The sequence below is a fragment of the Moschus berezovskii genome, chromosome Y (genome assembly GCF_049115385.1).
Source record: "Moschus berezovskii isolate FMDL1 chromosome Y, NW_MosBer_1.0, whole genome shotgun sequence".
Classification (NCBI taxonomy): Eukaryota; Metazoa; Chordata; class Mammalia; order Artiodactyla; family Moschidae; genus Moschus; species Moschus berezovskii.
Window position 1 is genome coordinate 67,718,299 of NC_142489.1, and position 13,102 is coordinate 67,731,400.

The window sequence follows — 13,102 nt, forward strand, 5'->3', positions numbered from 1 at the left end:
GGAACTCTCTGTTTGTTTGTTTTTTTCAGAGATCCAGCAGATGCTTGCAATTTGATCTCCAATTCCTTTGCTCTTTCCAAACCAGTTTGAACATCTGGAAGTTCACGATTGACATATTGTTGAAGCCTGCCTTGGAGAATTTTGAGCATTACTTTACTAGCACGTGAGATGAAGGTAATTGTTTCGAGTGTTTGAGTGTTCTTTGGCATTGCCTTTCTTGGGGCTTGGAATGAAAACTGTCCTTTTCCATTCCATGGCCATTGCTTAGTTTTCCCAATTGGCTGGAGAAGCGAGTTGTGGCTGTATGGCACTGGAGCAGGCAGCAGTCAAGAGGAGATATCCCACACCCAATGTAAGGAGCAGAGGTTGTGTTTTGCTGTAGGAGCAGTGAAGTGATACTCCACGTCCAAAGTAAGAGAAACCCCAGTAAGATGGTAGGTGCTGAAAGAGGGCATTCAAGGGCAGAAAGAGTGAAACTACAATAAGAGAAACCTAACCAATCCATCATACGGACCACTGCCTTGTCTAAGTCAGTGAAACTACATGTTGTGTAGGGCCACACATGAGAGACATCCATACATATCCACTGGAAAAGAACCTAGTTTTGCCTATATGGAGCTTTGTCGACAAAGTGATGTCTCTGCTTCTCTGTACATTGTGTTTAGGCTTGTCATAGCTTTTCTTCCTGGGAGTGAGAGTCTTTTATTTTCACGGCTGTAATCACTGTCCCCAGTGATTTTGGAGCCCAGGAAAACTGTCACTGTTTCCATTTTTAACCTTTCTATTTGCAAAACTCTGCCTTTAGCCGTTGTTCTGCATCACTTTTTACCTGAAGTCCAAACTTGCCTGTTACTCCACGTATCGCTTGATTTCCTGTTTTTACAGCACAGCAATAATGAAAAGGACATCTATTTTTGGTGTTAATTTTATAAAATCTTGGAGGTTTTCCTAAATCTATTAAAGTTCCCTGGTAGCTTTGATGATAAAGAGTTGAAATAAAGAAACTTGCATTCTTCATCTTCAAAAATCTACATCCAGCTTTTCATACAAAATTAGGGAATTCCACATTAGTAGTAGGAAACATAGCCATCCTGAATTTAAAATGTGAATTACAGAGAATTCCAACTTTCAAATAGAACTGACACCTAGATTTTCATATGTGAAATTTAGAGAATCATATAGGAAAATCTACACTAAGATACTTATATATGAAATATAGACAATTTATATTTTGTTTAGAAATATTGCCCTTGGTTTTCATATTTGAAATACAGGAATTCCATATTTCAAGTAGTAAATCAGCATCTGGATATTCAATGAAATACAAAAATTTCATGTTTCATGGAAGAAATTTATGTATCTTGAGTTCATTTATTCATAATTTTTAGTATTTATTTATTTATTTACGGCTACAATGAATCTACATTGCTGTACACAATGTTTCTCTAGTTGCACTGATTTAGGTTAATCTTCATTGCAATGAGCCAGCTTCTCATGACAATGCCTTCTCTTCTGGAGCACAGGCTCTGGGGCTCTCAGGTTCAGTAGTTGGGGGCACACAGGCTTACCTAATTTGGTAGTATGTGAGGTCTCCTCAGACCAAGATTCAAACCCATGTCCCGTGCATTCACAGGCAAATTCTTAAACCCCTGGATCACTGAAGAAGTCCAACAGGCTTTTTTTTTTTTTTTTTAGTACATTAAAAAATTATTTAAATGGGGTCTACTTATAATGATGTGGGTTTTCCATACATTGACATGAATCAACCATGTTTTTACTTTTGTTCTTGATGTGAACATTCCTTCCACCTCACTCCCATCCCAAACCTCCAGGTCATGCCAGTGCACCAATCCTGAGCACCTTGTTTCATATGCTGCTGCTGCTGCTGCTAAGTCACTTCAGTCGTGTCCGACTCTGTGTGACCCCATAGACGGAAGCCCACCAGGCTCCCCCTTCCCTGGGATTCTCCAGGCAAGAACACTGGAGTGGGTTGCCATTTCCTTCTCCAATGTGTGAAAATGAAAAGTGAAAGTGAAGTCGCTCAGTCGTGTCCGACCCTTAGCGACCCCACGGACTGCAGCCTACCAGGCTCCTCCATCCATGGGATTTTCCAGGCAAGGATATATCGAACCCAAACTGGTGATCTGTTTCACATATGATAATATGTATGTACCAATGTTGTCCTCTCAAATCATTCCACTCTCGCCTTCTCCCAGAGTCCAAAAGACTGTTCTATACATTTGTGTCTCTATTGCCATCTCGCCTATAGTGTAATTGATATCACATTTTGAAATTCCATTATATACATTAGTGTACCATAGTTTTGTTCTGACTTACTTTTATCTGTGTAATAGGCTTCAGTTTCATCTACCTCATTAGAACTGATTCAAATTAAATCTTTTTAATGACTGAGTAATGTTCCTTTGTGTATATGTACCAAAGATTTCTTATCCATTCTTCTGCCAGTGGATGTCTATGTCGCTTTCATGTCCTGGCTATTATAAACAGTGCTGTGATGAACTTTGGGATACACGTGTCTGTTTCAATTCTGGTTTCCTTGGTGGGTATGTCAGGCAGTGGGATCATAGAGCAGTACTGTTCCCAATTTTTTAGCTAATCTCCACAATGTTCTCCATAGGGCCTGTACTAGTTTGCAGTTCCACCAACAGTGTAAGAGGGATCTCCTTTCTCCACAGCACTCTAGAATTTATTTTGTGTAGACTTTTGGGTAGTATACATTCTGACCGGTCTGAGATGGTTCCTCATTGATGGTGTCATTATCTTACAGGGGAATGACCAGTTTTCCTAGTGCCAGTTGTTTCAGAGACTTTTTTCCGTTGTATATACTTTCCTCCCTTGTCAAAGAGAAATTGTCCATGGGTGTGCGGATTCATTACTGGGCTTTCTATTTGTTCCGATCATCTATAATTTATCTTTGTGCCAGTACCATATGGTCATGATGATTACAGCTTTGTAGTATAGCCTGAAGTCAAGCAGGTTCATTCCTCCAGGTCCTTTCGTCCTTCTCAAGATTGCTTTGGTTATCTAGGTTTTTGGTATTTCCATACAAATTGTGACATTATTTGTTAATATTTCTGTGAAAAATACCATGGGTAGCTTAATAGGGATTGCATTGAACGTATAGATTGCTTTAGGTGGTATACTCATTTTCACTATTTTGATACTTCCAATCCATAAACATGGTATATTTCTCCATCTATTTATGTCCTGTTTGATTTCTTTCATCAGTGTTTTTTTAGTTTTCTATATATAGGACTTTGGTTTCTTTAGGTAGATTTATTCCTAAGTATTTTATTCTTTTCATTTCAATGGTAAATGGGAATGTTTCCTTAATTTGACTTTCTGTTTTCTAATTGTTAGTGTGTAGGTATGCAGGGAATTTCTGTGTGTTAATTTTACATCCTGCAATGTTACTATGTTTATTGCTTAGCTCTAGCCATTTTCTGGTGGAGTCTTAAGGGTTTTCTTAATAGAAGATCATGATATCGTCGAAGAGTGAGATTTTTAATTCTTCTTTTCCAACAGGGATTCCTTTGATTTCTTTTTCCTCTCTGATTGCTGTGGCTAAAATTTCCAATCTGTGTTTAACAGTAGTGGTGAGAGAGGGCATTCTTGTCTTGTTCCTGACTTTAGGATAAATGCTTTCAATTTTTCACCATTGAGGATCATCTTTGCTGTGGGTTTGCTATATGTAGCTTTTTTATGTTGAGGTGTGTTCCTTATATTCCTTCTTTCTGGAGGGTTTTATATATTTATTTATTTTGTCATAAATGAATGTTGAATTATGTCAAAGATCTTAACTGCATCTTAAGATAATTATATGGTTTTTATCATTTAATTTGTTAACATGATGCATTACATTGATTCACTTTTGGATATTAAAGAATCCTTGGATCCATGAGATAAAAAACACTAAGTAATGAAGTATGATCTTTTTAAAATGGTGTTGGATTCTGTTTGTTAGGATTTTGTTAAGGATTTTCGCATCTATGTACGTCAGTGTTAGTGGCCTGTAGTTTTCTTTTCTTAAGCCATCTTTGTCTAATAGGGTGTTGGTGGCCTCATAGAATGAGTTTGGAAATTTCCCTTACTCTTCAAATTTCTGGAAGAATTTGAGTAGAATAAGTGTTCAGTTCAGTTCAGCTCAGTCACTCAGTCATGTCTGACTCTCTGTGACCCTATGAATCACAGCACGCCAGGCCTCCCCGCTGCTGCTGCTGCTGTTGCTAAGTCTTTTCAGTCACGTCCAACTCTGTGCGACCCCATAGACGGCAGCTGACCAGGCTCCACCATCCCTGCGATTCTCCAGGCAAGAACACTTGAGTGGTTTGCCATTTCCTTCTCCAATGTGAGAAAGTGAAAATTGAAAGAGAAGTCACTCAGTCGTGTCCGACTAGTAGCGACCCCATGGACTGCAGCTCACTAGGCTCCTTTGTCCATGCGATTTTCTAGGCAAGAGTACTGGAGTGGCTTGCCATTGCCTTCTCCTTCAGGCCTCCCTGTTCATCATTAACTCCCGGAGTTCACTCAAACTCATGTCCATCTAGTTAGTGATGCCATCCAGGCATCTCATTCTCTGTCGTCCCCATCTTCTTCTGCCCACAACCCCTCCCAGCATCAGAGTTTTTTCCAGGAAGTGAACTCTTCGCATGAAGTGGCCAAAGTGTTGGAGTTTCAACTTTAGCATCAGTCCTTCCAATGAACATTCAGGACTGATCCCCTTTAGAATGGACTGCTTGAATCTCCGTGCAGTCCAAGGGACACTCAAGAGTCTTCTCCAACACCACAGATCAAAAGCATCAATTCTTTGGCGATCAGCTTTCTTCACAGTCCAATTCTCACATCCATGCATGACCACTGGAACAAACATAGCATGAACTAGACGGACCTTGGTTGACAAAGTAATGTCTCTGCTTTTTAATATGCTATCTATATCTATATAAAGTTCTATAAATACACGAAAAAATGATAGAAGCCAAAATAACTCTCGAACTTTTAGTGTAGTACATAGAAATGAATCTAAGGAAATGATAAGGTATAGATAAAAAGTTTCATTAATAAAAATATGAATAAAATAAAAAATAATCTAAGAATTTCTCTAGAGTTGCTGTGAGCTTAGTAGTGTCAGATCAGGGTCAGATGGTCTCTTTTTCCAACGCTTGGACTGCAAGGAGATCCAACCAGTCCATCTTAAAGGAGATCAGTCCTGGGTCTTCATTGGAAGAACTGATGCTAAAGCTGAAATTCCAATACTTTTGCCACATCATGCTAAGAGTTGACTCAATGGAAAAGGATCTGATGCTTAGAAAGATTGGGGGCAGGAGGAGGAGGGAATGACAGAGGATTTGATGCCTGGATGGCATCACTGACTCAATGGACATGAGTTTGAGTAAACCCCAGGAGTTGGTGATGGTCAGGGAGACCTGGCATGCTGTGATTCACTGGGTCACATAGAGTCAGATACTACAAACGGACTGGACTGAAGGACAGACTAACTGACTTGTCATCAAAAACTATTGTTGCCCTGAATTGCACATTTTCTGCATTAACTTCAGATTTTCAATTTATTGCACCTGTCATTTCTGGGTTAGTTCACCCTTCTTTACTTATTTGTATTTCCTCAGTTTGCAATTTTCTTCCATGACAAGTTTACACATGACTAGTTTGCACCTAACACTAGGGGGCAGCAGGCCCTTATATGGCCTCACTTGCTCAGTGGTGCAATGGTGAGGGGGAGGACATTGAAAATAAAGACTGATGCGATTTATGGGTCGGGGTGCTTAACGTAAATGGACCACAGTGGGCCTGCCACTGCGATAGGTGACATGGACATTCTCAGTTCACCCTGCTCAGGTTCCTGTGTGATCAGCGAGGGCACTGCCCAAAGTGGGCCTTGTGTTTCATGCCCTTCCCAAGTCTAAGCCACTCAGGCTCTCAGGTGCTCTGCAAGGGCACTGAACATGATGGGTTATATGCTTTGTTTCCTTCCCAGGCCCAAACTGCTCAGGTAACTGTGTGGCAGGCAAGGTACTGTCTAAGGTAAGCCATGTATCTTATATACCTGTCAGGTCCCAGCCACCTGGTTTGCTGTAGGGTAAGGGAGTTAGAGAAGTCAAGGTTCAGAAAAGGAATAAGACTGGCACTTTTCAGAAACAGATCACCTTTAATGAGGCAAGAAACGGCAGCAGTCAGATTAATGAGCTGCTGAACTAATCGAAGAAAATAGTATGCCTATATAGAGACATATATGTGGAAAGTCACTGTCTTAAAGGAACCTGTTCTTCTCCAAGGTTGTTTGGAGTAGTTATCTCTTAAATGTCTGGGGCAAGGAATTTTGGAGATCAGCCATAGGCTGGACCCATTGGAAGTTGGGTGTAATCAGCCTTAATATCCATTTTTTTTCTTCAGGTGAGAGAATTATTTGCTTAGCATAGAATGGTGGGCAGGACCTGGAGGGGAGTTTTAACTCCAGGCTGTTTTCAGCCATGTAAATTTCCTTCACTGTTGGCTTTGCCAGAAGAACAATTTGCAAGAATTCCGTGTGTCTCCAGAGGGGTGCTGAACTCATGTTTTGACCCTCCTGGCTTATGAGATCTGAGCATGAACCCAGGAAAACATAGTTAGCATCTGGAAGCCTGCTCAGAGCTTGGTGGGAGATGTGATCTCTGGGGCTGATATTACAGCAGCCACGTGCCTTCTGCCTCTATCTGATGCAACCATTCCTCTCTACCTCCGTTGAGGAAAGGGCCATAAATGGCAGCCTCTTTGCACATCTTTGATATTTTGTAATCTGCAATCTTTTGTTCTGAGTGTCTGTTTTCACTATGTGGCCATGGAGATTTCTCTCAAGAAAGGTCCTTTTTTGCATTTTTGTCTCTGGTGTTCCCATGGTTTTGGTTGCTATATCATCTTAGCTCTGTCAGATCATCCGCAGAGCGTTAATGCTGGGTCCTTATCTTAGGTCATATTATAGAGCCCAGGCATCCCTCCCAGGTCCACCTCAGTGATGGTGGACAGGAGTATCTGAGATGTTTCTCCACTGGTAATTACAATTAGGCACACTTGCTTTTGTTTTTCTTTCCATTGGTTATGTTGCTCTATGCGATCCCTGAGTTCTCCACTGTCACTGATCTGAGAGGGTTTACAATTGCCTGCAAGCTTCTTCTCATTTACAACTTCCTCTCCAAGACCAGCCTCAGCCCTAAATACTTTGTCTTTGTGTCTCTTTTATTTTTCCCTAGCTCCTTTTTGGAAAAAAAAAGAAACATGTTGACTTCTGGGTATCTTGCACCAGTCAACACTTTTCCCAGATTGTTTTCTGGAAGATCTTCCATGTGAAGTTAATGCTTAGATGATTTGCTGGGGAGAGAGTGGTCTTGTCCTCCTATTCCTCTGATAATTTGGTACCAACTGGAAGCCTGCAAGACCCATTTTATTAATTAATTGAAATGCTGTTGTTCTTCAGCCACTAAGTCATGTTTGATTCTTTGTATCCCCTTGGACTCTAGCACAAGACGCCTCTCTGGGCCTCACTGTCTCACATAGTTTTCCCGAGACCATGTTCTTTGTATCATTGATGCTCTGCAAATGTCTCATCCTCTCTCACCCACTGATCCTCCTGCTTTCAACATTTTCTAAAGATCAGGGTCTTTTCTAATGAGTCAGCTCTTTGACTCGGGTGGACAAAGCTTCGGGGTTTTATTTTTAGCATCAGTCCTTCCAATGAGTCTTCAAAGTCGATTTTCTTTACAATTCATTTTTTCGGTATTCCTGCAATTCAAAAGAATCTCACAAGTCTTCCCCAGCAGAGCAGTTCACAATCAGTAATCCCTTGGTGTTCTCACATCTGTACATACCTTTGGAAAGACCGTAGATATGACTCTACGGGCCTCTGTGGGCCAAGTCACGTTCTAGTTTTTAAAGACACTTTCTAGCACCTCATGATTAGCATGTGAGATGAGAGCAATTATGCTGTAGTTTGAGCATTCTTTGGCATTACCTTTCCTAGGGATTGGAATGAAAACTGACCTTTTCCAGTCCTGTGGCCACCGCTGAGTTTTTCAGATTTGCTGACATATCGAGTGTAGCCACACACTCTATATCGTTCACAGCAACATCTTCCAGGATTTGAAATAGCTCAACTGGAATTCCATCACCTACACTAACTTTGTGCATAGTGACGTGAGAGACATCGGTTCCAGTGGCGCAGACACGAGAGACGTTGGCTCTGGCACAACCGACCACACGCAGAAGCGTGACCGAGAAGAGCTACCCCATGCCCAAGGTCAGGGCGGTGGGTGAGAGCAGCTGTCCCACGCCCAGGAGGCGGTGGCTGCGCGGGCACAGGAGGACTGAGAGGAGCTGCTCCAAATTCAAGGTCAGGAGGTGTGTCCTTGAAGAGATACCCCGCGTCCAGTGTAAGGTACAGCAGCGTCACTTTGCTGGAGCAGCTGTGAAGAGATATTCCACGACCAAGGTAAGTGAAAAACCAAATAAGACGGTAGGTATTGGGAGGGGGCATTAGAGGGCAGACACAATAAAAACATAATCACAAAAAACTAGGTGATCTGATCATATGGACCACAGTCCTGTCTAACTCAATGATATTAAGCCATGCCAGGTGGGGCCACCCACGACGGACGGGTTATGGTGGAGCGGTCTCTGACAGAATGTGGTAAACTGGAGAAGGGAATGGCAAACCACTTCAGTATACTTGCCTTGAGAACCCCATGAACAGTATCAAAAGGCAAAATGATAGGATACCGAATGAGGAATTCCCCAGGTTGGTAGGTGCCCAGTATGCTACTGGTGATTAGTGGAAAAATAACTCCTGAAACAATGAAGCGATAGAGCCAAAGCGAAACAATACCCAGTTGTGGGTGTGACTGATGATAGAAGCAAGGTCCGATGCTGCAAAGAGCAATATTGCATAGGAACATGGAATGTTAGGTGCATGAATCAAGACAAATTGGAAGTGGTGAAACAGGAGATGACAAGAGTGAACGTCTACATTCTAGGAATCAGTGAACTAAAGTGGACTGGAATGGGTGAATTTAACTCAGATGACCATTATATCTACTACTGGGGGCAGGAATCCCTTAGAAGAAATGGAGTAGCCATCATAATCAACAAAAGAGTCCAAAATGCAGTACTTGGATGCAATCTTAAAAACGACAGAATGATTTCTGTTCGTTTCCAAGGCAAACTACTAAATATTACCGTAATCCAAGTCTATTCCCCAACCAGTAATGCTGAAGAAACCGAAATTGAACGGTTCTATGAAGACCAACAAGATCTTTTAGAACTAACACCCCAAAAAGATGTCCTTTTCATATAGGAGATTGGAATGCAAAAGTAGGAAGTCAAGAAACACCTGAAGTAACAGGCAAATTTGGCCTTGGAGCACGAAATGAAGCAAGGCAAAGTCTAATAGAGTTTTGTCAAGAGAACGCACTGGCCAGAGCAAACAAACTCTTCCAACAGCAGAAGAGAAGACTCTACACATGGACATCATCAGATGGTCAACACCAAAATCAGATTGATTATATTCTTTGCAGCCAAAGATGGAGAGGCTCTATTCAGTTAGCAAAACCAAGATCAGGAGCTGACTGTGGCTCAGATCACGAACTCCGTATTGCCAAATTCAGACTTAAATGGAACAAAGTAGGGCAAACCACTAGACCACTCAGATATGACCTAAGTCAAATCCCTTATGATTATACAGTGGAAGTGAGAAACAGATTTAAGGGACTAGATCTGATAGATAGAGTGCCTGGTGAACTCTGGACGGAGGTTCATGACATTGTACGGGAGACAGGGACAAAGATAATCCGTATGGAAAATAAATGCAAAAAAGCAAAATGACTGTCTGAGGAAGCCTTGCAAATAACTGTGAAAAGAAAAGAAGTGAAAAGCAAGGGAGAAAAGGAAAGATATAAGCATCTGAATGCAGAAATCCAAAGAATAGCAAGGAGAGATAAGAAAGCCTTCCTCAGAGATCAATGCAAAGAAATAGAGGAAAACAACAAATTAGGAAAAACAAGAGATTTTTTCAAGAAAATTAGAGATATTAAGGGAAAATTTCATGCAAAGATGGGCTCGATAACGGACAGAATTGGTATGGACCTAACAGAAGCAGAAGATATTAAGAAGAGGTGGCAAAAAAACACAGAAGAACTGTACATAAAAGATCGTCACGATCAATATAATCACGATGGTGTGATCCCTCACCCGGAACCAAACATCTTGGAATGTGAAGTCAAGTGGGCCTTAGAGAGCATCACAACGAACAAAGCTAGTGGAGGTGATGGAATTCCAATTGAGCTACCTCAAACCCTGAAAGATGATGCTGTAAAAGTGTTGCACTCAATATGCCAGCAAATTTGGAAAACTCAGCAGTGGCCACAGAACTGGAAAAGGTGAGTCTTCATTCCAATCCCAAAGTAAAGGAATGCCAAAGAATGCTCAAACGATCGCACAGTTGAACTCATCTCACACGCTAGTAAAGTCATTCTCAAAATTCTCCAAGTCAGGCTTCAGAAATATGTGAACCGTGAACTTCGAGATATTCAAACAGGCTTTCGAAAAGGCAGAGGCACGAGAGATCAAATTGCCAACATCCGCTGGATCATGAAAAGAGCAAGAGAGTTCTGGAAAAACATCTATTTCTACTTCATTGACTATGCCAAAGCCTTTAACTTTGTGGATCACAATAAACTGTGGAACATTCTGAAAGAGATGGGAATACCAGATCACCTGACCTGCCTCTTGAGAAACCTGTATGCAGGTCAGGAAGCAGCAGTCAGAACTGGACATGGAACAGCAGACTGGTTCCAAATAGGAAAAGGAGTACGTCAAGGCTGTATATTATCCCCATTCTTATTTAACTTATATGCAGAGTACATCATGCGGAACACTGGGCTGGAAGAAGCACAAGCTGGAATCAAGATTGCCGGGAGAAATATCAATAACCTCAGATATTCAGATGACACCACCCTTATGGCAGAAAGTGAAGAGGAACTCAAAAGCCTCTTGATGAAAGTGAAAGAGGAGAGTGAAAAGTTTGGCTTGAAACTCAACATTCAGAAAACGAAGATCACGGCATCTGGTCCCATCACTTCATGGGAAATAGACGGAGAAACAGTGGAAACAGTGTCAGACTTTATTTTTTTGGGCTCCAAAATCACTGCAGATGCTGATTGCAGTCGGGAAATTAAAGGACGCTAACTCCTTGGAAGGAAAGTTATGACCAACCTTGATAGCATATTAAAAAGCAGAGACATTACTTTGCCAACCAATGTCCGTCTAGTCAAGGCTATGCATTTTCCTAGTGGTCATGTATGGATGTGAGCGTTGGACTGTGAAGAAAGCTGATCACCAAAGAATTGATGCTTTTTAACTGTGGTGCTGGGGAAGACTCTTGAGAGTCTGTTGGACGGCAAGGCGATCCAACCAGTCCATTCTAAAAGAGATCAATCCTGGGTGTCCTTTGGAAGGACTGATGCTAAAGCTGAAACTGCAATAATTTGGCCACCTCATGTGACGAGTTGACTCACTTGAAAAGAGTCTGATGCTGGGAGGGATTGGGGGTGGGAGGAGACTGGGACGAGAGAGAATGAGATGGCTGAATGGCATCACTAACTAGATCGACATGAGTTTGGGTGAACTCCAGGAGTTGGTGATAGACATGGAAGCCTGTCGTGCTGTTGTTCATGGGGTCGCAAAGTGTCGACATGACTGTGCAACTGAACTGAACTGAACTTAACTGACGCTTCCTAAGGCCCACTTGTCTTCACATTCCAGGATGTCTGACTCTAGGTGAGTGATGACACCATTGTGATATTCTGGGTCCTGAAGACCTTTTATGTACAGTTATTCTGTGTATTCTTGCCACCTCTTCTTAATATCTTCTGCCTCTCTTTGGTTCCTAACATTTGTGTCGTTTATTGAACCCCCCTTTGCATAAAATGTTCCCTCATTATCTCTAATTATCCTGCAGATATCTCTAGTCTTTCCCCTTCTATTGCTTTCCTCCATTTCTTTGCACTGATCACTGAGGAACTCTTTCTTATTTCTCCTTGCTATTCTTTGAAACTCTACAATCAAATGGGTATAAATGTCCTTTTCTCCTGTGCTTTTCACTTCCCTTCTTTTCACAGCTATTTGTAAGGCCTCAGTAAGCCATTTTGCTTTTATCATGTCTTTTTCTTGGGGATGATCTTGATGCCTATCTCCTGTACAATATCATGAACCTCCAACCATAGTTTATCAGGCACCCACTCTGTCAGATCTAGTCCCTTAAATCTACTTCTCACTTTCAATGTATAGTCATAAACAATTTGCCTTATGTCATACATGAATGGTATAGGGGTTTTCTCCACTTTATTCAATTTCAGTCTGAGTTTTGCAACAAGGAGTTCTTGATCTGTGTCACAGTCAGCTCCTGGTCTTATTTTACTGTCTGTATAGAGATTCTCCATCTTTGACTGAAAGAATAATATAAATCTGATTTCAGTGTTGAAAATTTGGTGATGTCTTCTCTCTGTCATTTGTTTGGCCAGATTAATAAAACATGGCTTAAATTATATTTTGACCAAAGAGAAAATTGGGAAAATTTCAAATCCTAAAGCCATGTAAATAATATTTACCATAGATTTATAACATATTTTACTCGAGGATCATAATTTCTGTTACTATGTAAGTTTTTAAAACTACGAATGGAAGGGGATTATTTGATACTATTTACATTTTATGATTAAAGGAATCCATTTTTCTTTGTTTTTCTGATTTATTTTGGTTGAAAGAGTTAATGAAATATTTTCCCCACTTTGGTTTTAGTTTAAGTTCTATTATAACCATATTTTGAACGAGGTTATGCTCACATTTAGTAAGAATCAAACGAAGAGTTGATCATAAACATTTCTCTACAACATCTTCATTAATCCGAGATAAGAAGAAGCAAGTTAAAGCAACGGGTAATATGGATAACCATAACTCTGACTTCCATTCTGAAACTAGAGAACAGAATGTATTTTCAGCCTACAGAAGTTTAAGTGTGCCATTCATACTAAAGCGTTCTGCC